We start from the raw sequence: 21,940 nt of genomic DNA, 5'->3' as shown, positions 1-21,940 counted from the left end.
CAGTACATCCTTTCTCCTTTACTTTCAAACTGCTGTGTGCTTCTATTATGGTGATTATTCAATAAGCAAATATACAAGTTAGCTTTTGTTTTTTCTTATCCGTTCTAAAAATCTTGGACTTTAAATTGTCAGACTTAGCCCATTCACCTGTATCTAATTACTGGTATATTTGGGTTCACGTCATTTTACTTTTCATTTTCCTGTTTGACCTCTCTTTTTATCAGCTGGTAGAATTTAATACCTTTACCTTCCTCAGACCTTTTCACATTATTATTTTGTATTTTAACTTCTATTTTTTTAAACAACATAAAACATTATTATTTTATCATTTTTAAGGGTAGATGTTTATACTTATCCACAATATAATCAATATACTTGATTACTCATTATTTTTTCTATCTCCATGTTTCCATTCAGGGACATTTGTCTTCCTCCTAAAAAATCATTTTAGTATTTGATACAGGTCTATACTCTCCATTTTTGTTTCTCTGAAAAATGTCTTTATTTTGCCTCTATTTTGAAAGATTTTTTTGTTGGATGTAGAATCCAACTTTAGAAGTCATTTTATTTCAACACTTAAGGATACTGGCAGTTTTTAAATACTGAAAGGAAAGTCTTATTGTAGTTTATTGTTTGCTTCTTTGAAGAAATTGTGTCTTTATTTTGGCTGTTTTAAAAGTTTTTCTACTCTGTCTTCTTTGGTTTTCAGTACTTTACTGAGACCTGCCTTAGTGTATCTTCCTTTTATTTATTCTGTTTACATTCCCTCCACTTCTTGAATCTATAAGTTGATGTCATTAATGACTTTGGGAACATTCTTAATATTTATCTCTACAGATGCTGCTGCTGCTGCTGCTGCTGTTGTTATTTGTCTTATCACCTTCTGAATCACTAGGTCTATTTCTTTTGTTTAAGTTTTCTCTTATATTCGGTCACATGGCTCCCTTTCTCAGATTTTCTAGAAAATATTTTATTGAATACAAAATAATGTGTTAAAACTTTTAGTCTCCTGATGATTTTTTTTTTCTTCAGAGAATATTCACTCTTTTCTCTGCAACATAGTTTGAGTAGGGGATGATTATTTTTACCTAACTCAATTAGAGATTAAGCTGACTCCCAACTGGCTTGCAGTCTTGTAAGGTTTCTCCTACTTCTGACTTGATCTTGTTCTTGGGCTTCGAAGGGTGACAATTTTCCAAAGAGTGAAAGGGTACACTTTTGAAATGGGAAAAAAAGAGTAACCTTACAATGGAAAGAAACTTGACAAAAGTGATCAAGGTCATCTATAGTAATAAGTCATACTGATAGTATACACTCTTGATATGATAATATGGGAGGCACTTCACCTCTGTGGCCTTCCTCTCCAAAACACATGACCTGGGTCTAATTATAAGAAAAATATCAGATGTTTTGCATTAGAGGGACATCCTACAAAATACTTGACCAATACTCCCTTAAACTGTCAATGAAATCAAGACCAAGAAATGTCTGAGAAACTGTCAGAATCTAGAATCAAGATAACTAAATATTAATATAGAAACCTGGGTGAGATTTTAGAAAAGAAAAAAAATAGGAAAAACTAAGGAAATCTGAATAAAGTATGACTTTCGTTAGTGAATATGGGTGAGTATTGTTTCATTACTTGTGCCAAACATATTATAGTATGTCTGATATTAGCAATAGGTTAACAATACGGGAAACTGTGTGTGAGGTGCATAGGAACCCTCTGTATTAGCTTTGCAATTCTTTTTGTGAACTGAAAGCTAAAATAAAAAGTTTATTTAAAAAATAGTTTATGGGAATCTGTGTGGCTCAGCAGTTGAGCGTCTGCCTTTGGCTCAGGACATGATCCCCAAGTCCCGAGATTGAGTCCCACGTTGGGCTTCCTGCATGTGGCCTGCTTCTCCCTCTGCCTGTGTCTCTGCCTCTGTGTGTGTGTGTCTATCATGAATAAATAAATAAAATCTTTAAAAAATAGTTTAGCTTCTTATATCTTTTGAAGGAGGAAGTTCAAAGATAAAATGATGACATATCATGCTTCTTTTCCCTGTTACTAATACACAGAGCCTGGCATAAATTATCACAGAGCTAGTTGCCAGGCTTAAGTGAATTTTTCATTACCTGTTGACTTAATATTTTGCTACTCATAGGCAAATATGAATAGTTGATGTGCACTGAAAATTTACCACACCAAAGGCAAACGTAATCAATTATATTTGCACTTAAAAATTTAATGCATAGGAACACCTAGGTGGCTCAGCAGTTAAGCATCTGCCTTCAGCTCAGGTCGTGATCCTGGAGTCCCGGGATCAAGTTCACATTGAGCTCCCTGCGTGGAGCCTGCTTCTCCCTCTGCCTGTGTCTCTGCCTCTCTCTCTCTCTATCTCTCACGAATAAATAGAATCTTTAAAAAAATAATGAATAATTTTACCAAATATGCTTCATACACTTAGTATGTGGGCAATTTAATAACAGTGATAATACATAGGTTGAGAGAAAATTTTTGAAACTAAGTACACAGATATTTTTAATTAAGTCCTAACTACATGTTAGTAGTTTGGTAATTTCTCCTTTCACATAGAATCCCTTCATAGTGGGACACCTGGGTGGCTCAGTGCTTGAGTGTCTGCCTTTGGCTCAGGCCGTGATCCCAAGGTCCTGGGATCAAGTCCCACATCAGGCTCCCTGTGGGGAGCCTATCTGTGTCTCTGCCTCTCTCTGTGTGTGGCTCTCATTAATAAATAAATAAAATCTTAAAAAAAGAATCCTTTCATAGTATAACTTTTGATAAATGGAATGCATCAGTATATTTTTATAAAATCCTTTGCTTTGCTTTGTCTTTACAAATGTATATTATGCTTCAATAATAAAATCTAGTATTTGCCTGGTTTTACATTTGTTTACTAGGACAATGTTGCTTTTAAATAATCATTCATCTGGCAATTTTGTAACTCTGGAAACTTTAACACTCATGTTCTTAGTCTAAACACTTACATTAATCATCCTAAGTTACTTCCTTGTCCAGTTAATTTTTATTCATTTTTACAATTTTAAAATATCTCATTTCATAAAAGACCATAAAACTATTTAAAGTTAATGTTTACATTAAAAAACAAGGACAATATTAATAATTTTCACCTCATGGGCACACTGCATGAAGGAGACCGAGCTAACCTAGGGCTTCCTTTCCTGTGTGGGCAGTTATTTTTCTCTAGACTGTCCTGTCATTCTGCCTCCTTACAGTTTAACCTTAAGATGTCATCAAATTAAATTTCTGTGCAGTGTGAATAACTCAATTTATCAAAATCTAGTCATTGGGAAAACCAACTCAGCACCTGGAATGTAGTCATTAATTTAAACCTCTCCAGATAATATCTTTATTGCCAGGTCACATCCCTTCATCTTTTGTGGGCCACTTACAGAATGATTTACTAAAGGACCTTGAGGCAGTGTTTTTTTTTTTTTTTTTTGTCCTCCAGAAAAAGAATCCTAAAAAAGATTCCCCTGAGAGCACCAGACACCAAGATGTTGACATGTTATGCCTCCAAGCAGTGTAATTTAATACGAAGGGGAAACGCCCAGTGTTGGGTTCTGACCATCAATATTTCTGAAAAAAAAAAAAAAATACAGCCTCTACAACGAAACAGCTTACTCACTTAATTTAGGTTATCAAAGTAAGTAAAAGAATGGGGTAAGCAATTATGCAGCCTCTACCATCTTACACCGGAAATAGAAATAACCCAGATTCAAAATAACTCGCAGGCTCATCAGTCAATCAAGTGAGGACAGTACTGAGGGAAAGATCTAAATATCTCAGTCACAACAAAGACAAGTATTTCCAGGGAGAGCATTGTGGATAAAAACTGCAGCTGCAAACCTAGGCTTGAGCAGGCTTCAGATGGGGTATTGGGAGGACAGAAGACGGAGGCAAAACACAACCTGCAGCCCAGCTCTCCAGTGAGACAGGAAGGCAATGTGGGCCATTTTTAGGTACCACAGTCAGGCAGGGAATCTCGGGGCATCAAGGTGCTATGACTGCACCTTTGAATAAATGCATACTTGTGTTAGTATCCTGCATGTACACAATTGGTTTTTCTCCTTGAAATAGAAAATAAAGCAATGGTAAGTGATGGGGCCAGCAGGGGAGGACAGGAATCCATCCCAGGGTCTCAGAGCACAAGCCATGAGGCTGCCTAGTGGAACTGTGAGCATCCGTGAAGGGTGCATTACCTAAGGTAATTTTTAAAATTGGGAAACAACAGATTCCACTTCACTTTAAAGTAAAATCATATTACAAAACAATTCTGGTACATAAAAAATGTAATATGAATATTGATATTTGCCATTTGAATCAAAGAGTTTGATAGCAAAACATGACATGACTGCATATGCCATCAGTCACTCTGACACAGGAGCAGTTCTGGAGGAAGACGCAGAGGGGCAGAATGAAAAGGCCATGATGCTCCTTTCATTGGCACTCCTGTACCATGAATGGTTGGCCGCAGGAGGAGTCAGAAGCATGGCACTGATCTGACCCCAACGCATTACCTATGACAGGCCAGCTCCTCTGTTTTCTCAAATGCCCATAAGTGAACTAGCTCTACGGCTGAGAAACCCTAGTTTGGGACCACTCCCATCCTCCTAAGACTGTGGTGAATAAGTTTCTGAAGGTATTTATAAGTTATAGCTATATTTTAAGTACCATGTGCCAGAGTACTCTATTAATGACATACCATCACTTAGATATAACAGGGCAGCAGATTATTGGCTCACTTGTTCATTTACTTATTTATCGGATGTCTATTGCTGAATTACAATGTGTCAGGCATTTTAGAAAACAGGACATATGCTTAAAGTCTGCCTTCCATGTATTATAAAGCAAACATAAGAAGAGATCAGTAGGGATCCCTGGGTGGTGCAGAGGTTTGGCGCCTGCCTTTGGCCCAGGGCGTGATCCTGGAGACCCGTCGGGCTCCCGGTGCATGGAGCCTGCTTCTCCCTCTGCCTGTGTCTCTGCCTCTCTCTCTCTCTCTCTCTCTGTGTGTGACTATCATAAATAAATAAAAATTTTAAAAAAAGAAGATATCAGTAGAATATAGCTGCCATTTGCATGGAGATCCATGGAAGTCACCAGACAATCCAGTTTAAAAGTTAGGACAAAAAGTTCATAAGGCAAATCCTCCTTGAAGACATGTCAATTGAGCAAAATCTTAACTGTTTCAATTCATGAAACTACTGAGAACCAGTTTAAATGCCTCTGTAGTTTTCTTTGCAAAGTCAGGTGTGGGTTCTGAGTAGTAGAAATATTTTACAGTTATCAGTTCATTGGCCCACATGCTTTTTACTGCCATATCATTCCCTGTAGGATAGAGGAAATATGATAGCTCTTAAGGACATACAATGGAAAAAGTAATAAAAAGTAACTCTGAAAATGTATGTATCTAAGTATATTTTCTTTGCTCTGTCAGCTAAAAGGGGATAGAAGCAACGATACCCCAGTAGCAATGAGCACACCTAGTGCCCAGATCCTGGCTTCTAATACCATTTTCCCATCAAAGGAACCTGAGTCCTTTGTGGAAATAGCCGATTCTCTATGGCTGAGGCAGGAAATATTGAAGGTAAGCCAGGGGTATCTTGTGGTGTAAGTAAAGAATTGCTTAAAATAAAAACAAAACAAAAGTTCCCCTGCCAGTGATGGACGTATGTCCAAAAGAGACAGAATCCAACTGAAAGGCCTCCAACGACCAAATCAGGGGCAATTTTAGCAACTAAAAACACAGTATTATACTGTAATTCAAATTTTAGAGTAGATAGCGATATGGATTAATGATTGATTGAATAAACAAATAAGTGGAAGAGAAGAGATAAATCTGTCCTGAGTAGTTTCATATAATTTATGCAAGCACTCTGCCTCACCCCTTAAGCGTAGGTTGTGCGTGGTGACATCACTCCAGGAAGTACAGTGAGAAGGGGCTGGGGAAAGTACCTGCAGGGGAGAAATTTGACAAACATGACCTCTACCAGGTGTTAAAATCAACATCAGTAGTGATGAATCATGTTGATACCACACATGCATCATTGAGATGATGGGAATAGAAGGGCTCTTTACCTCTGTGGTCTTCCTCCAAAAACCCAGAATGTCAGTCTCACCATGAGAAAATCATCATAAAAACACAAATTGAGAGGCATTCTACAAAGTACTTGACCAGTACTCCTCAAAACTGTCAAGGTCATCAAAAACAAAGCAAGCCTGAGAAATTGTCACAGGCCAGAGGAGCCTAAGACATGCGCACTAAATGTAATATGGTTTCCTGAGTGGAATTCTGGAGCAGAAAAAGGACATCGGGTAAAAAAAAATTAAGAAAATCTGAATAAGGTAAGGGCTTTATTCATTAATAATTTACTATTGGTTAATTAGAGTTTATTAATAATGTATTAGCATTGGCTCATTGATTGCAACAAATAGAACATAATAATAGAAGATGTTAACAATAAGGGAAAGTGAGGATGGGATATATGGGAACATTTTATATCTTTGCAACTACTTTTGTAAATCTGTAACTGCCCTTAAATAAAATATTTATTTAAAAAGGGATATAAATGTATGGTTCCTTTCCAGTTGACTCTGTGGTGTCCCCTCCATCACAAAGCTGAGAAGGACAGGATGTTTTAGGTGGCAAGAGAAAAGGATAGTAAAAGCTCTTCTCTCAGGGCACCTGGGTGGCTTAGTTGGTTAAGCATCTGCCTTCAACTCAGGTCATGATCCCAGACTCCTGGGATCGAGCCCTGCATCAGGCTCCCGGCTTGGTGGGGAGTCTGCTTCTCCCGCTGCCCTTGCCCCCTGCTTATGCTCTCTTTCTCTCTCTGAACTAAATAAATAAAAATTTAAAAAAAAGTTCTCCTCTCTACAAGGGCCCATTTTTCTTTTTGTGAGAGGCAAGAGGAACAGTGGTACCCCTGTCTGACAGGTCCTTAAACTCTGGCAAGAGAAGTGGATATTCAGAAGAGGCAAAGAGTCAGAAGAGGACTGAATAAGTCCTCAAGACCTAGGATGGCTGGTTACTGTAATGATTACACAGAAATTACTTTCCATCTAGAATCAAATATATATACACTTACAAAAGAAAGAATGATCTTTTTAAGTGAGACTTATTTTTAAAGCACCCTTTGCTCTGTATGAGTACACAGTGACGACATATTTATAGTCATAAAAATACAGCAAAAGTAAGAGAGACATATCATCTTTTGTCCACACTTAGACAAACAATGAACATTTAGAAAATTTTAGGTTGCTCCTCTCAAGTACCAACACCACCATCTATACAAGCTGCGGCAACCCAAGGCTGAACCCGAAAATGGAACCTCTCTGAGTCAGGGTCTCTGCCCACTGAACCAGCCTGAAGGTTAGCCAAGGTCAAGGAGCAGCTGCAGGGAATGAATCACCGGCTTCCTCCTCTCCAGAAGAGGCATCCAGCCGGGTGCAATGCCAGCAACACCGTCTGATTTTACCCTGTGGACCTCCTATCCAGCCTCCAGCTGCGTTGCGTGTGCCAGCTCCTGCCTGAGTTCACCCTTTGACATAAAGTTTCATTTTTGTTCTGGCAAATTAACCTCATCGGGCCTGATTCCTGTACTCTCTGTTTCTAAGCAGTACTGAGGCCTGTTATGATGGTCTCTTTTTCCCAAGTAGACCCAGGCACTTTTCAGGATGCTGGACAGATCCACAGGGCCTGGAAGGCAAGTGTCCATATTCAAGGGATAATTGCTTGGGAAGCCAGTCATTATTACCGAACTCTGGAGGGTTGGGGGTACATGGGCTTTGGCAGAGAGAAATTAGAATCATCCAGAGTGCTTTCTCATACTTCCTCCACATACTCCTGGAAATAATGCTATCCTCTCTCCCTGGCGGGGGTGTGCAGCCTCCCACAAGAAACCACTGTGGATGTGAGTCACTGTCACTGGTGAGAACAGAGTGCTGGGCCCAGGTAACCAGCACTGGGCCACATGCACGGGTGCAGCATTGTGAAATATTACAGATCTTCCATAATGAATGGCAGCCGGTCACTGTTCCATGGCTGTGTGACCAGATGTCCCACCCCCAGGCCCTGTATCCCCCAGTCCTCAGCAGGATTCCTAAATATGATATACCATTAAAGATAGATTCAAGGTGATTTTTAAAAAAAATGTTACTTATTGAAAAGAAGAAGAAGAAAGTAACCATAATAAGAGAGGTATTGATAGCCAAGTGAATAAATACAAATCTGATACTTCAGTCAGGCCAATCCTTTCTCTCCACTCATGTATTCATTTGAGGATCACTTGCTAATCATCTACTGTACTCTATAGGGAGAGTTTGGGAATGTGATGAATGCACGCTAATGATAAATGCCGCAACAGGTGTGCATGCACTGTTTAGTGTATAGGGCAAACATTCCCTACTCTTACAAGGGTGGTCGAAAGCAGGCTTTCACAGGAAATGACTCAGGGTACAGGTTGCAACAGAGCAGTCCACTGGCAATGGAGGTTATAGAGAATGAGGGTGGAAAGCAAGAAGGAAAGAGGAACAGCCTTCCCAGCAAAAAGAGCAGCATATACACAGTAGGGGGTAGGAAGCATGTGGGGCTTGGGCAAGGGTGTTGGGGAAGGAAGGGGAGAGCAGGACTAAGAGATAAACTCAGAAATATCAGATCATGAATGCCTCCTAGTCGTGCTAGACTAGGATATTATACTGAGGGAGATAGTTACAGAAGAAAGGAAGTAGTGGAAAGGGCTGATTAGCTTTGGGTTGTGCCATGCTTCCTTCAGTGGCTGTGAAGAAGATTGATCTGAGGAAGGTGAGAGACTGAGAGGTTTCCCTTCTGCGTGGGGTGACATACTAGGAAGGGTCTTCATGTGGTGGTTAAAAACAGGGACTCTGAAGCCCAATTGACTTGCTTTGAGTTAACACCTTGTGTGATCTGGATTATGTTACTACACTTCTCCATGCTTCTGCTTTTCCAGTCTGTAAAATAGGAAAATCATAGCATCTATTCCATAGGGTTGTAGGGCACCCGTTCATGAGGGCACCACTTGCATGACACAATCACCACCCAAAGGCCCCATTTCTTAGCACCATCACACATTCGTTAGGATTTCAACATATGAATTGGAGGTCAGGGGGCCACAAAAATTCAGTCTAAATAGCAGGAGGCAGATCCAATTTAGAGATAATGGGAAGGTTGTTTGTTAAATCTTTTCCATATTCCTTTGGAAAGATGAGCAGGGAGTAACATTAACACACCTGACAAACATCCCTCAGTAATGATTTTGCAAATTGTTGTCACTGCAACACACAACGTCATTACCTCATCCTGGACCAAGGTAAAACTGGTCTCATCCCTTGCACTGCAGCAGAAATTTTCCTAAATCTGACATCTGATGTTATCGCCCCTCTAGTTTAAGCAAAACATATTTTCTATGACTCTCATTACCTTAAACCAATGCTTCACAGTGCCCATCACTCTCTGGCTCAAACCCACTGGCCCCAGAGATTCAGCGAATCTTCCATTCAATGGCTACTTCTGTACATCTTCAATTTCAGCAACACTGAACAACTAGCTGTTCCCAGAAAATCCCACGTTTTACCACATCTCCCTGTCTTGGTCCAGCATGTTGCTTTTGCCTGAGGATGCCGGTCTTTGCCTTTTGGTTTACTCAACCTAAGTTTCACTTCATCTCTGAAAACTTGTACATTTCTTCGCTTCCTCTCTGGGCTCCCTTAGCAAAATTAAGGCTAACATTATTTTGTCCTGTAATATTTATTTAACCACTCTTTTCTCCCACTACCATGAGCTTCTTGAGGGTAGAGGGTAAGTCTGCCCATTCTGTGGTGCCCAGCCAGAACAGATGGTCAGCGCATGCTTGTGGAATAAATGAAGTAGTCTGTGAAGATTGATATTTTGCTCTGCCACCACCTCTGGGCTTTTTTATAAAATCAAAGTGAACAGACAATAATCAGACCTCATCATCCTGTGTAACAAAACAACTTAAAATTTTCTCATAGAAGCTTTCTGAACCTCTGACATAGTTCTGTTCTTCTGGTCTCCAACAATTTTTGAACTCTCCAAAGGCCAGTGTTAAGGTCACAGACCAGTCTGTTGGTATGGTCACCATGTGGTGTCTGCCATGTTTACCCTCTCCCACACCAGTTTCCATTGGAGCTTCATGAGTGCCACCACTGATGATGCCCTTCAGGCCTTGTGACATCCAAGAGCCAAATGTATCAAGGCACCAATGGTACAGCCTCGGAGCAGAGGTGGCATGGCCCCTGTGACCCTCTTCTAGGGTTTATTACTCATGCCTCATGGCAGATCTCCTTCTGTTCAGAATCTCACAAAACCTCTTATAAAAATAGTCTTTGGCTTCTGACTCTTATTCTTTACTCCCAATCCAAAGTTTAATGCAAAATCACGAGTTCTTGTCTGTTCTAGTATAGTTCATCTTTTGACTCCAAAACCTGTGTTCTACCCACCACCACCTAGCGGTTTATAAATCCACAAAGGTGAGGATGCATGAATATTCCCACATGCCAACATGATTTTTGTTTATTTTTATTACTTTTTTATTTAAATTCAATTTGGGGCAGCCCGGGTGGTTCAGTGGTTTAGCGCTCCCTTTGCCCCAGGGCTTGATCCTGGAGACCCAGGATCAAGTCCCACATCGGGCTCCCTGCATGGAGCCTGCCTATGTCTCTGCCTCTCTCTGTGTGTGTCTCTTATGAATAAATAAATAAAATATTTAAAAAAATAAATTCAATTTGCCAACGTATAGTATAACACCCTTTGCTCATCCCGTCAAGTGCCCTCCTCAGTGCCTGTCACCCAGTTACCCCATCCCCTCAGCCACCTCTCCTTCTGCAACTTTTTGTTTCCCAGAGTTAGGAGTCTCTCATGGTTTGTCTTCCTCTCTAATTTTTCCTACTCAGTTTCCCTCCTTTCCCTTATAATCCCTTTCACTATTTCTTATATTCCATGTATGAGCGAAACCATATGATGATTGTCCTCCTCTGATTGATTTCACTCAGCATGTTTGTTTAGCCTGAGAACATCTTGGGTAATCAAAAACAAAATTATATACTTGTTTGAGAGAGTCTATGTGGATTGTCTATCCACAAACTGTAGGCATGATGGTGGCTTTCTCATACATACAGTTTCTCTCTGTAGAATACACAGCTGTAGAATAAATCCTGGGCATCGCCGGTTCCTAATACATTTTGCCAAATTCTTCTCTCTAGTGATTTATATTCCTAACAATCAACTCAACCTCCTTCTACCCCATACCCTGCCAAAATTGTAATGTAGCAAACTTTTTGAATTTTTTAATATGATAGGTTAAAAATGGTGTCTTGTGTTATTAGTATGAATTTCTCTTAATATGGCTGAGGTTATGCATATTTTGTGATTTTTAAGAAGTGTTTGTATTTTACACATATATTTTCCTTATGGACTTGGATGAGTCTTCATGTGGTAAAGGGACTTAGTCCTTGTGATATGAGTTACAAATATTTTTCCTACTTTATTATTGGTTTTTGACATAGGGCTTTTTTTTTTTCAATTAGCAATAATTGTACCTTGGGTAAACCTCATTGGAGGGAGGGTTTGTGCTTATTTAAAAATCATTAAATATATTTATGAGTCTATCAGTCTGTTCTTCTTGGGCTCTGGGGTTTTATAGCATATTTAAAAATATTTAAGATTATAAAAACATGTTCCATGTTTCTTTCAGTTTACTTATTTATTTACTTTTAAATGTTTGATTTTTTTCCAAATTTTTCTGATGTATATTTTAAGATAGGAATCTTCCCCACTCCCAGGTACCCAGCATTTTTTTTAAAACTTTGTCAGTGTTTTGAAATTCATAGATGACATTTTAAATCATTTAGATAAATATATTAGGAACCACTATGGAGACGTTCAAAAGTATTTGAACATGTTTTAGACTTAAAATTCCCCCCACCTATGTGAAAGCAGCAACAGATTTATTACATTGCAATGTTTTAACTTCATATGGCAAGAACACTATAAATAAAGTTGAAGGACAAATAAGGAATAATTAATATGCAGCAAATATAGCAGAAGTTAAACATTTACCAAGTATTTACTCACTTATATAAAATGAGTGCTTCAATAGAAAAATAAGCCAAAGAAAAAAGAGACAACCATATGTATTCAAATGTTCAATCCCACTAGTAACAAAAGAATTGGAAAACAAATGCAGAGTAGTTATCATTTCCCACTCCCCTAATAGACTTATAGAGTAAAGATCATATTAAATATATTAACAATATATTTGTGTTAAATATGTGTCAAAATGGGCAGTTACAAATGATATTGGCAGTAGAATAAGTGCATATAGCCTTCTTGGAAGGGAATCTGGCCATATGTCTTGAAATTTTATATTTTCCTCTCTGTTTACTCAGAAACTATATTTAACTAAATTTATCAAAGGAAACAAGCAGCTGATTGTGCCAGAATGCATGTACAAACATGTTATTTCAGCATTATACATGTGCTAGAAAGAACTAAAAATACAGTATTGTTCTGTAATAAGGGCCAATTAAAATCATCAGTCATGACCATATTGGGACATTATTTATCCATTTAAAAAGTTGTAAGAATCTGAGAATCGACATAGAAAATGTTCATGGAATATGGTTATGGAAAACCAGGTTACAAAACGACATGTTTAACTTGATCCTATTTACATATATATATATATATATATATATATATATATATACCTAATTTATCCATCTTTCTATCTATGCATTCATATATCCATCCATTTACCTACCTACCTGCCTATCTAAAAGGTTTTTATATATAATATCATGTAATTTAATAATTATATATAATAGAATAATAACATTATTATTATATGATATCATGCAATATGATGGGTATAGTGAACATTGCAATGGCTTCACCACAACCTATTTTACTTCCTTTACTAAATTTCATCCAGATATTTAGACCTTCTTCACTCAAGTCTGTGAATTTGAGAGAAGCTAACTCCACCTAGAAGGCTCTGGGAGTGGCATGGTTGCTTAAGGCCTAAACTGACCAGTGTAATACTATCTCACCTGGATACAGTTATTGACTGGGATGTGGACCAGTGATTCGTCTCAGGAGAGTGCAGTGGGAGAATGTGTTTGCTGATAACTTGTAGTGATGGCAGTCTTTGCTCTCCTGAGAGAACTTCCAGAAGTGGCTCCCAGTCCCTCTTCTTGGATGTGGTCATGTGCACATCTATTCCCGTTATGGTTTGGCACCCATCCTGATATCATAAGAGAAAGGGAGAGCATTGGTGAGGCTGATACCATGGAAAACAGAGTGAAGAAACAGGACACAGGTAGATCCTCAATGGCATCACTGAGCCACTGAGTCAATCAACCCTGAAAACCATCCTACCTCTGGACTTAGTTCCACAAAGGCTCACTATCCACTATCCACTTCCATCACTTAAATCAATTTACTTAAATGTGCTTTTGTCAGCCCAAAGCAATCACAAGTACCATCATTTGGGGGGTGTGTGTGTGTGTATGAGTGTGTGTGTGTGTGTGTGTGTGTATGAGTGCATGTGCATTGGCAGGTAGATAGCCATATATGTAGAGGAGAAAAAAAATGAAGTGATATTCGTCAGAATATAACAAGTACATTCTGGGTTGGAATTATAACTGATGTTCACTTCATATTTGTGAAAACCTTTTGGATTTTTTCACAGCAAACCTGAATTATTTATTTGATCAGAGGAAAACAATAACAAAAGCAACAATTTAGAAAACAAAAATCAACAGTTATATTTGAAGGAAAAAGATTAAATTCAGAATGTAGCAGAAAGGATGTGTGTGTGTGTGTGTGTGTGTGTGATTCTCATAATTTTGTAACCACAAGTACCAAATGAGCCAAAAATATGTAGCAGCCAAAAATTACATATGAACCTAATGCAAACTTTGGTTTTTTAAACAGAACAGTGTCAAGATCAAGGGTGTTAATAATCCCACTGTTCTCTGCTCAGGTCAGACCACACTTGAAGTATTGTTTTCAATTCCCTATTCCTAGAGGAATTTAGGCACTAACTGACATATTCCAGGGATATGGGGGAAGGATTTATGCATTTGGAAAGAGATGGAATTTTAAGACTTTTGAGATTTTTTTCCACATTTAAGATTCTATAGTTCTCCAATTTTATGTGTTGTTCTTGGACATTGAAAAACAATCATATTCTAAGTGAAGAAACCAAGGTTCAGAGAGTTGCAATGGCATGCCCAGGGCCATACAAGTCGTGAGTAGCAGATTTTTGTCTCGAAGATGTGTTAGAAAGGAAATAGTTGGACTGATATTTGTTAAGGGGACAGTGACATAGATTATTAAGGCAGAATCATTTAGTTTCAAGTGACTCAAGATTAAACAACAGACAACTTTTTGGGACTGAGAGTACATGATACTGTTTTCAAAAATAGCCGTTCTAGGGAAGAGGAAGTTCACTTGTGACTAGCTCAGTAAGTCCAACAGCCCAGAACTGGTGAAGGTCTTTCAATTGTTCTTCTTGCAGAGCAGAAGTAGTAATTTTCTGATGCGAAGAACCATCTCAGGATGGTCAAAGGTGACTCAGGATAAAGGGAAGGTTCCAAGGCTTCTTATTGTTTCCTGGCACTTCTTCTTCTTTTTGTCCCTAGTAAAATACCCAGCCTCTCAGCTGGGCACCCGGCGGCCCAGATGAAGACAGCATTGCCCTGCCCCTTGGCAGCACAGTAAAGCCTGTTACTCCTCCATTTACAAAATAACTTATCCCTTTTGCAAAGTTGCTAAAGGTTGGTAGCTGTGGGATAAATCTAATAGCCATTTATGACAGGACTGTTCTACAATTCAGGAAGCAAGAGGCTAGATGCACTACCTAGGCTTCACTTTTGAATTGCTTATACCTTAGACACCCAGAATTGTTTCCACTCTGTTATTAGAAGCATGGATGATTGCTGAACCTGGACCACAGAGAGACTTAGCAAGGGCAAATGAATGGGCCAGCACAAAGGTAAGTGAGAAAGGAATCTAAACAGAACTAGGACTTATTTGGAACTTGAGGCAACTTCAATCTTCATCTGATGCTCTAGTAAGTCAATAAGTAAGGGGTAAAAGAGATCAATATAATACAATACATAGATTAATTGAGAATGAAGGAGAAGAAAGTGCAGAGTTTTAAAGAAATGGAGGTCATGGCCAGAAGTTGCCAACAAAGTTAATAGCGATTGCCTCTTTAGGAGTGGTGCTGGGTGGGGTGGGCAGGAGGAAGGGCGTTCTTGCTTTCAATTTTAAGTGCTCAGATTACTTTATTTTTAAATATGAGTACACATTTTACTTTAGTAAAAATGCACACACACACGGCTCTGGCTCTCTTTCTGAGTGATGCTAAATGATTTTCCAATGTGGGCAGAGGCTGCAAAACAATCTGCAGATGGAGCACGGATACATAATGGGCATATTTCTACCCAGAGACTGGAGCATTCATAATAGTCAGATAGTTATGCTGCCTTCAGTCTGTTCCATCTCTGCCTATGTTTGGGGGGGGGGAGGGAAGTACTCTTCTTCAATTCAGCACTAACTCTGATGGTAGCCAAGTGTGCTACTTCAGCCTACTATCCTCAAGTTTCCTTGTAAAAAGTTATTGGAGCTTTCAGCATATTAGAACATGAATTTTTTTGTTATATAAAGACAGAACTGAACAGAGGTTTCTGAAAGGACATGCATTTTTTTTTATTTGAAAATTTTCTTGTAGTATGGCATTTTACTCCCCAAGAAGTAGCATGTTGGGTGTGAAAAAACAAAAACAAAATCAAACCCCAGTCAATAATAACACTAGACCATAGGAGAGCGAACTGCTAGCAGCTCATGTGAAAGTTTCCTACTGTGAATATCTGGTGTTTTTCTCTAGATCTCGCTGAAATTAAAAATCACAGAATAAGAAATAAATGTTCCTTTTAACTCTGCAAGACCTTACCCATGGTAGGTAAGCATATCAGTACATCGTGTCTTCAAAATTATTTCCTTAAACATTCTTCTTTTGGTATTGCATGAGTCACAAATTGATTTTTTTCTTTTAAACATCAGAATCACAGTTTTTCTCCTACTATTGACAAACTGAAGGTACAGTGGAGCTAAATAACATGTTTTTGCTGTTGGTAGTGGTTTTTGTTGTTGTTTGTTTGTTTTTACAGTGAGCTCTCTGAAGGACAGAGGGTCATCCTGTTTCAATCTCCAGAATATGCTTTCTCCCATGGAAGTGAACTAAAGAGCACTATCCAGAAAAAAATCAGGACTCATCCGTGGGAGGTTCCAGGGCTCAAAGACGTTTGGCAGCATTGCTGATGCAGACATTCAAGTCAGAAGACCAGATCTTGGCTTATCTTCAAGGAGAGTGAGGTCTGTTTTGTGCTCCGATGGAAACTGGCAGGGTTCTTTGATAGGTGTTAGGGTTTTAAGAGAATGAGATAGTGACATTAAATTTGCAACAGTTATTTTACAAAATCTTAAGATCCATGGGAATAGCCCCATTTCTGCTCCAAAATGAGTTTTGGACAAGTGTATCACCTTTGGGTTATACTTACATTTGTGTCCTTGTATTGGTATTTTCCTTTTCCCAGCTGGGTTTCTAGTTTTCATTGGGGGTTCAGTTTTAGGTGGTTGTAAAAGGTCAAACTCTCGGTGAATAATTTTCAGAATGTTCAGTACCTTGGAACTTCTAATATGGAGATCTTTTTTGGTAACATTCATGAGCAATACTTTAATATTCCAAAAGAGGGAAGTTATATTCATCTAAGCTCTGGGAAACTCATTTTCACACACGCATATAAAGAAATCCCAACTATCATGTTAGTGTGTTTTTTTGACAACAATAATCCTATCTTACAGAGTTAGGAAGGAAAGTATGAACTATATTATTATATTCTGGGACTTAATCTGTAGAAGTCAAAATGTTACTGTTAGTAATTTCCACAGGTCTTTGAAGGCTCCACCTAGACTTGGTTCTGTGCCAAGATAATACAACCCATTTTTTTTTTCCTAAGGGAATTTGGTATTTCTTTCTGGATCCACATTTTCTATGTTACTCTGACTCTTACATCTGCCTCCAGCTAGGACTACGCCTAACACATTGCTGCCACATTTCCAAAAAGAATTCACTGAGTCTGAAAACATAGATGTGGTCAAGCTCCATGTATTGTTTGTGGATTATCCAATTATTGGAATGAATGCTGTCCACAACAGTACTTGTCCTTACAGCCTCACCAAACCATAGAGACCCAAGTAGTTTTGTCCCTACTGATTTGTCCTCCCCGTTAATTTTATATTAATTAAGCATTAGAAGACATTTGCACAAATGCTGAGGAGTGGGGGAAACCCACAGTAATAGTACAGATTTTATCATTGCACATTTAGTGTTTCCTATAAACTCACCATAGTTTTTTGGTACATTCTATACGCCTTGAATAAAAAGTAATGGTGCAATACTATTTTCTCCTGCTCTAGAGTATTTCTAAGCATGAAGTTTTCTTTATAACTTGAGTTCTCAACTATGCATACCAGTTATTATGTTGCATTTGGTTCATTGATACTCTGAGTCTACTTAAGTAGTAGGCTGTTTCTCTTAAACCTAACTAAACCTTTTGAAAATTGTCTCAATTTTCCATTTTCCTCCTTTCCCTCCTATTTTTCCCACAGTTTTAGGTCTCCCAAGTTGTTACTGTCAATATTCTGTAGACAAATTTTCAACACTTGCTAGAATTATCTGTAAAGTAAGAATATAATGAATACAATCAGATAATTTTCTAATAGTTCCATGGGCTCTGTAATGTCCATTTGGCTTCCTAGGAATCTCCTGTCTCTTTTATTTTGTATATTTCCCTATTATTGGCTATATGCTAGATCAAAGGCCTGTAAATTGTGTTCCACCTCTATGGAGAGGTGCTGAGGAGCCACCTCAGATGGAAACTAGAGCCCATGTTTTTCTCTTTCCCCTCAACCTGCTAGATGGTGGATCTGCATGTGCTTGGGTTTACAAAAAAAAAAAAAAAAAAAAATTCACATTAGTTAAACAGTTGAAATCCACAGTTGTAGATGGATGAGGTTATTACACAGTTAAATTACATTTAAGTAAGTAAATGAATCAAACCATGAATATATAAGCAGCAGATGTACTGAATTCTTTTATTGACAGATGTATTATCTATTGGAATAATTATAATCAACGCAATACCACCCAAACCACAAAATTCTTTAGGCAAAGATAAATGGGTGAAGATGAAGGGTTACAGAATATGACTAGTTGGTCTTAAAAAATGGGTTTGGCTAGTCTTTGGGGGATCTGCTGAGTGACTTCTTCCTTAATATTAAACCCTTGTGATTTCAAGGAAAATTTAATCCATATGTCTCTGATTCAATTACTCTTAACTCATTAAATGTTTTTTTAGGGCTATTTGAAATTTGAGAAGCCTTTTTATGAGCTTTAGTAATCCTTTGTTCTTTGAATTAGGAAGGAGAATATTGCCAAGAGTTAATGGTACTTGAACCTCAATACACTTGAGGGTATTCTAAACTTATCAAAGGTCCAGCATCCTGTCATAACCAATGACTCAGGTGCTTGCAACCTCTCTGCCACTTGCTACTCCTTCCACATGCCCTATGATGTTGGAGCATTTCTTTTCTTTTCTTTTCTTTTCTTTTCTTTTCTTTTCTTTTCTTTTCTTTTCTTTTTTCTTTTCTTTTCTTTTATTTATTTTTTCTTTTTTTTCTTTTCTTTCTTTTCTTTTTTCTTTTCTTTTCTTTTCTTTTTTCTTTTCTTTCTTTCTTTTCTTTTCTTTTCTATTTTTAAAAGACTTTTATTTATTTATTCATGAGAGAGAGAGAGAGAGAAATAGAGAGAGAGAAAAAGAGGCAGAGACACAGGCGGGGGGAGAAGCAGGCTCCATGTAGGGAGCCTGAGGTAGGACTTGATCCCAGGACTCCAGAATCATGCCCTGGGTCAAAGGCAGGCACTAAACCGCTGAGCCACCCAGGAATCACCAGAGCATTTCTTTTACATGTGGCAATGACCTTTTCATGCAAGATAGCTATTGCTGCTGAAGGACAGTGACATCCATGAGTGGAACACACATTCAAGTTATCATCGCTTTTGGGGCTAAGCTAATTAAATAAAAATTGAACACTCTGAGAGGCAGAAGTCACTACTCTTCTTTACCTTTTCTTATTGTTGTAGGTAAGAACATATAGATAACTTAGGTTAACCTTGAGAAGGTATCGTACATTTGAACAAAGGGAATGAAATAATTTGTGATTTAAGGACACTGAGCATTCAAAATTGACATTTGCAGAATTCCTCAAAGAACACAGATTTGCTGAGTAATATCAATGGCTTATGCTGTTTTAATGAAAAACGGGTTTACCTGAAGTCTTAGCTACACATTTTTGAGACCCGAGCTACTATCTATATATCAAACCTGTCAGTGATGACTCAATCAGCGGTGAAGAAATGTTCCTTCTAGCTTAAGGGTGGGAATAATTTGTCTGTTGACTTTTTTAGTTTAATTTTAATAAGTTGGATCATGAAAACTTCCTAGAAAAAAAAAAGAGCCATTAAGACACACAGAAGCCACAATTTCGAATCATGGGATATGACTATTGAATTTGAACAATCAGTGTATCAATGCTCCCTAGGAGCCAGAGACCAAATGGCTCATTTGAATCTATGGCCTCAAATAGCTCATGAAAGAGAAAAAGAAAAACCAGCAATAGTGATAACTACCATCCCTAAACCCGAGAAGATCCTAATACCTACATAAGAGTGTGGGTATCTCTCATCATCAATATTATCTTCCCATGTAAAAGATGACATGAGAAATAGTTGAATTATATTGTATATTCTCCTGGGGCAAGGAGGAAGAACTCCAACTGAACAGGCCCAATAATGTTTTCCTACCATTGCTCTTTGTGAAGATTCCTTTATAAATAGAGCAATATTATGTTCACTGCAGTGACTAAGGATTTCTAAGCAAAGCAATACAGGACAATTTCAAAGATGAGAACTTCCAAATTTGTAGAACTAAACTTGAAACATATGATCTCTTACCTCCATTTGCTTCCGGATATATAGAAATTTCCAAGTGTATTGGCAATGTTTATTTTGTTTATTTGTCTGGTTAATTGCAAAAGAAGGTCAAGGATTATTTTTGAATGTAGGTCATGATTGTTTACACAACACAAGCATCTACTTAGGTAGAACCAAATGTTTCCAAATATAATTTTTTAGACAAATTGACTTTAATTAAGGATAAGGGTGTGAAAACATATTGTGAAAGTATCACAAAACCTCGCATCCCATGAAATTAGCTCATAATTACCAAAATCTATTCAATGCTTCTACAGTGGCATTCTGATTAGTGTTGGTGAAAGAGTTCATATAAAAATATGATAGTCTGTCAGGTAAGTTTGAGCTATCAGGAACCACTCATGTTTTTAACTCCAAACCCTACAACAATGGAAAAATTTAGGCCTAGTGATTTTTTTTAATTAATAAGAATATACTCACAAAGAAAGCATTTACAGATGCAGGAATTGTTTTTAAAGAGAGAAAAAGCTACCTGACAAATATATTTACAACCTCTTGTTGGCACTGTAATGTACATGTGCTGTAAAATTATTTATAAAAAAAATAGTCTACTAGCAATTTTGCTTCTTTTAACTCTTTTCCTTTTGCAGTCTTAGCCCATGACATACACAGCATAGCAAAGCCCACCAAACTACCTGAGGGTGGACGCACACCCACGCTCAGCTCAGGAGAATGATGTGGGAAAGATACCCGTCTGGCCAAAGAAGCAGACACAGGGAGCTTCCAAAAACAAACAAAAGTTATATTTGTTTTTTTTTTAAATAAGTATCCAATTTTTCATGTCAATAAAGATAATCTGCTTAATAAAATATTGAGTTTTGTTATTTTTCTTTTCTTCTTCTCAAATGTAGGAGTCGTACTGAAGTATTTGAGGTATGTGAGGTATTGGAAAAATAAGCCTGCATGGAGCAGAGGCACAGATGGTTTCTGTGTTTAACGATTTTCTTCCTTCTTCTTCTCTTCATTGTGTTTTAAAGTTTTTTTTTTTTTTAATTTAATTTTTTTTTTTTTTATTCGTGGTTGCCGCTCTTTGCTGCCCGACCCAAGTTCTGGGTCCTGTGGGGACCAGGGTCCTTTAGAGGTCACAGTAACTCTGTGGAAGCTCCCGTTCTATGCAGCAAAGCTGAAACTCAGTGATATCCACGGGAGATAGCAGCTTCTTAACTTCCAAACCGAAAGACAAATTGGCTCATCTTGATTCTTTATCTCTGGCAAAGATTTTAATTCATGTTTACTCAGAGAACTTACTCAAACTCGACTTACTCAACTTACTTCAACTTACTTCAAAGCATACTAGGTTAGCTTTATGTTTGCTTATATATATTATTTGAAATAAATCCCTTGAAAGACCTACACAGTGAATTAAAAAAAAATAGATGACAGAATCAAGAAAAACTTGATAATCCTCTTAATTTTATTGGAAGATGTCATTTGTTCTTCCATTTTTCCTTTCCTGTTTGGACATATACTGACCAGACTCCACATGCTGAACAGATTCCAATATACTGACCAAACTCCACATACTGACTAGATTCCCATATACTGACCAGACTACATATACTGATCAGACTCCAATGACAGTTAATAACAATTCTCAGAACAGTCTAATTTAGATATGACATTTAGTTCCCCATACCACCAGCCAGTCTTTACTCCTAATGTTTATCTCGTTTGTCAGTGAGAAATAGAGGTTAATATACAGGGAATGGAAGGGGCTAAAGAAGATGTGGTTTATGACAGTTTGAAT

At 37.8% G+C, this 21,940-nt stretch overlaps 1 long non-coding RNA gene across 2 annotated transcripts in view; it reads left to right on the top strand.

The window, feature by feature from the left end:
• Window positions 1-20,985, top strand: part of LOC100688762 — a 51,865-nt gene extending 30,880 nt beyond the window's left edge. Inside the window, exons 4-5 of one of the 2 annotated variants that reach the window (XR_005378461.1) lie at window positions 16,250-16,454; window positions 20,784-20,985. This is a non-coding gene — a long non-coding RNA (uncharacterized LOC100688762). The remainder of the gene's footprint in view (window positions 1-16,249; window positions 16,455-20,783) is intronic. The other variant, XR_005378462.1, reaches the window with a different exon arrangement.
• Window positions 20,986-21,940: the final 955 nt, after the last annotated feature.

The sequence above is a fragment of the Canis lupus genome, chromosome 25, assembly GCF_011100685.1.
Source record: "Canis lupus familiaris isolate Mischka breed German Shepherd chromosome 25, alternate assembly UU_Cfam_GSD_1.0, whole genome shotgun sequence".
Classification (NCBI taxonomy): Eukaryota; Metazoa; Chordata; class Mammalia; order Carnivora; family Canidae; genus Canis; species Canis lupus.
The sequence above is the reverse complement of the archived record's forward strand: the minus strand, read 5'-3'. Positions and strand labels throughout refer to the sequence as shown.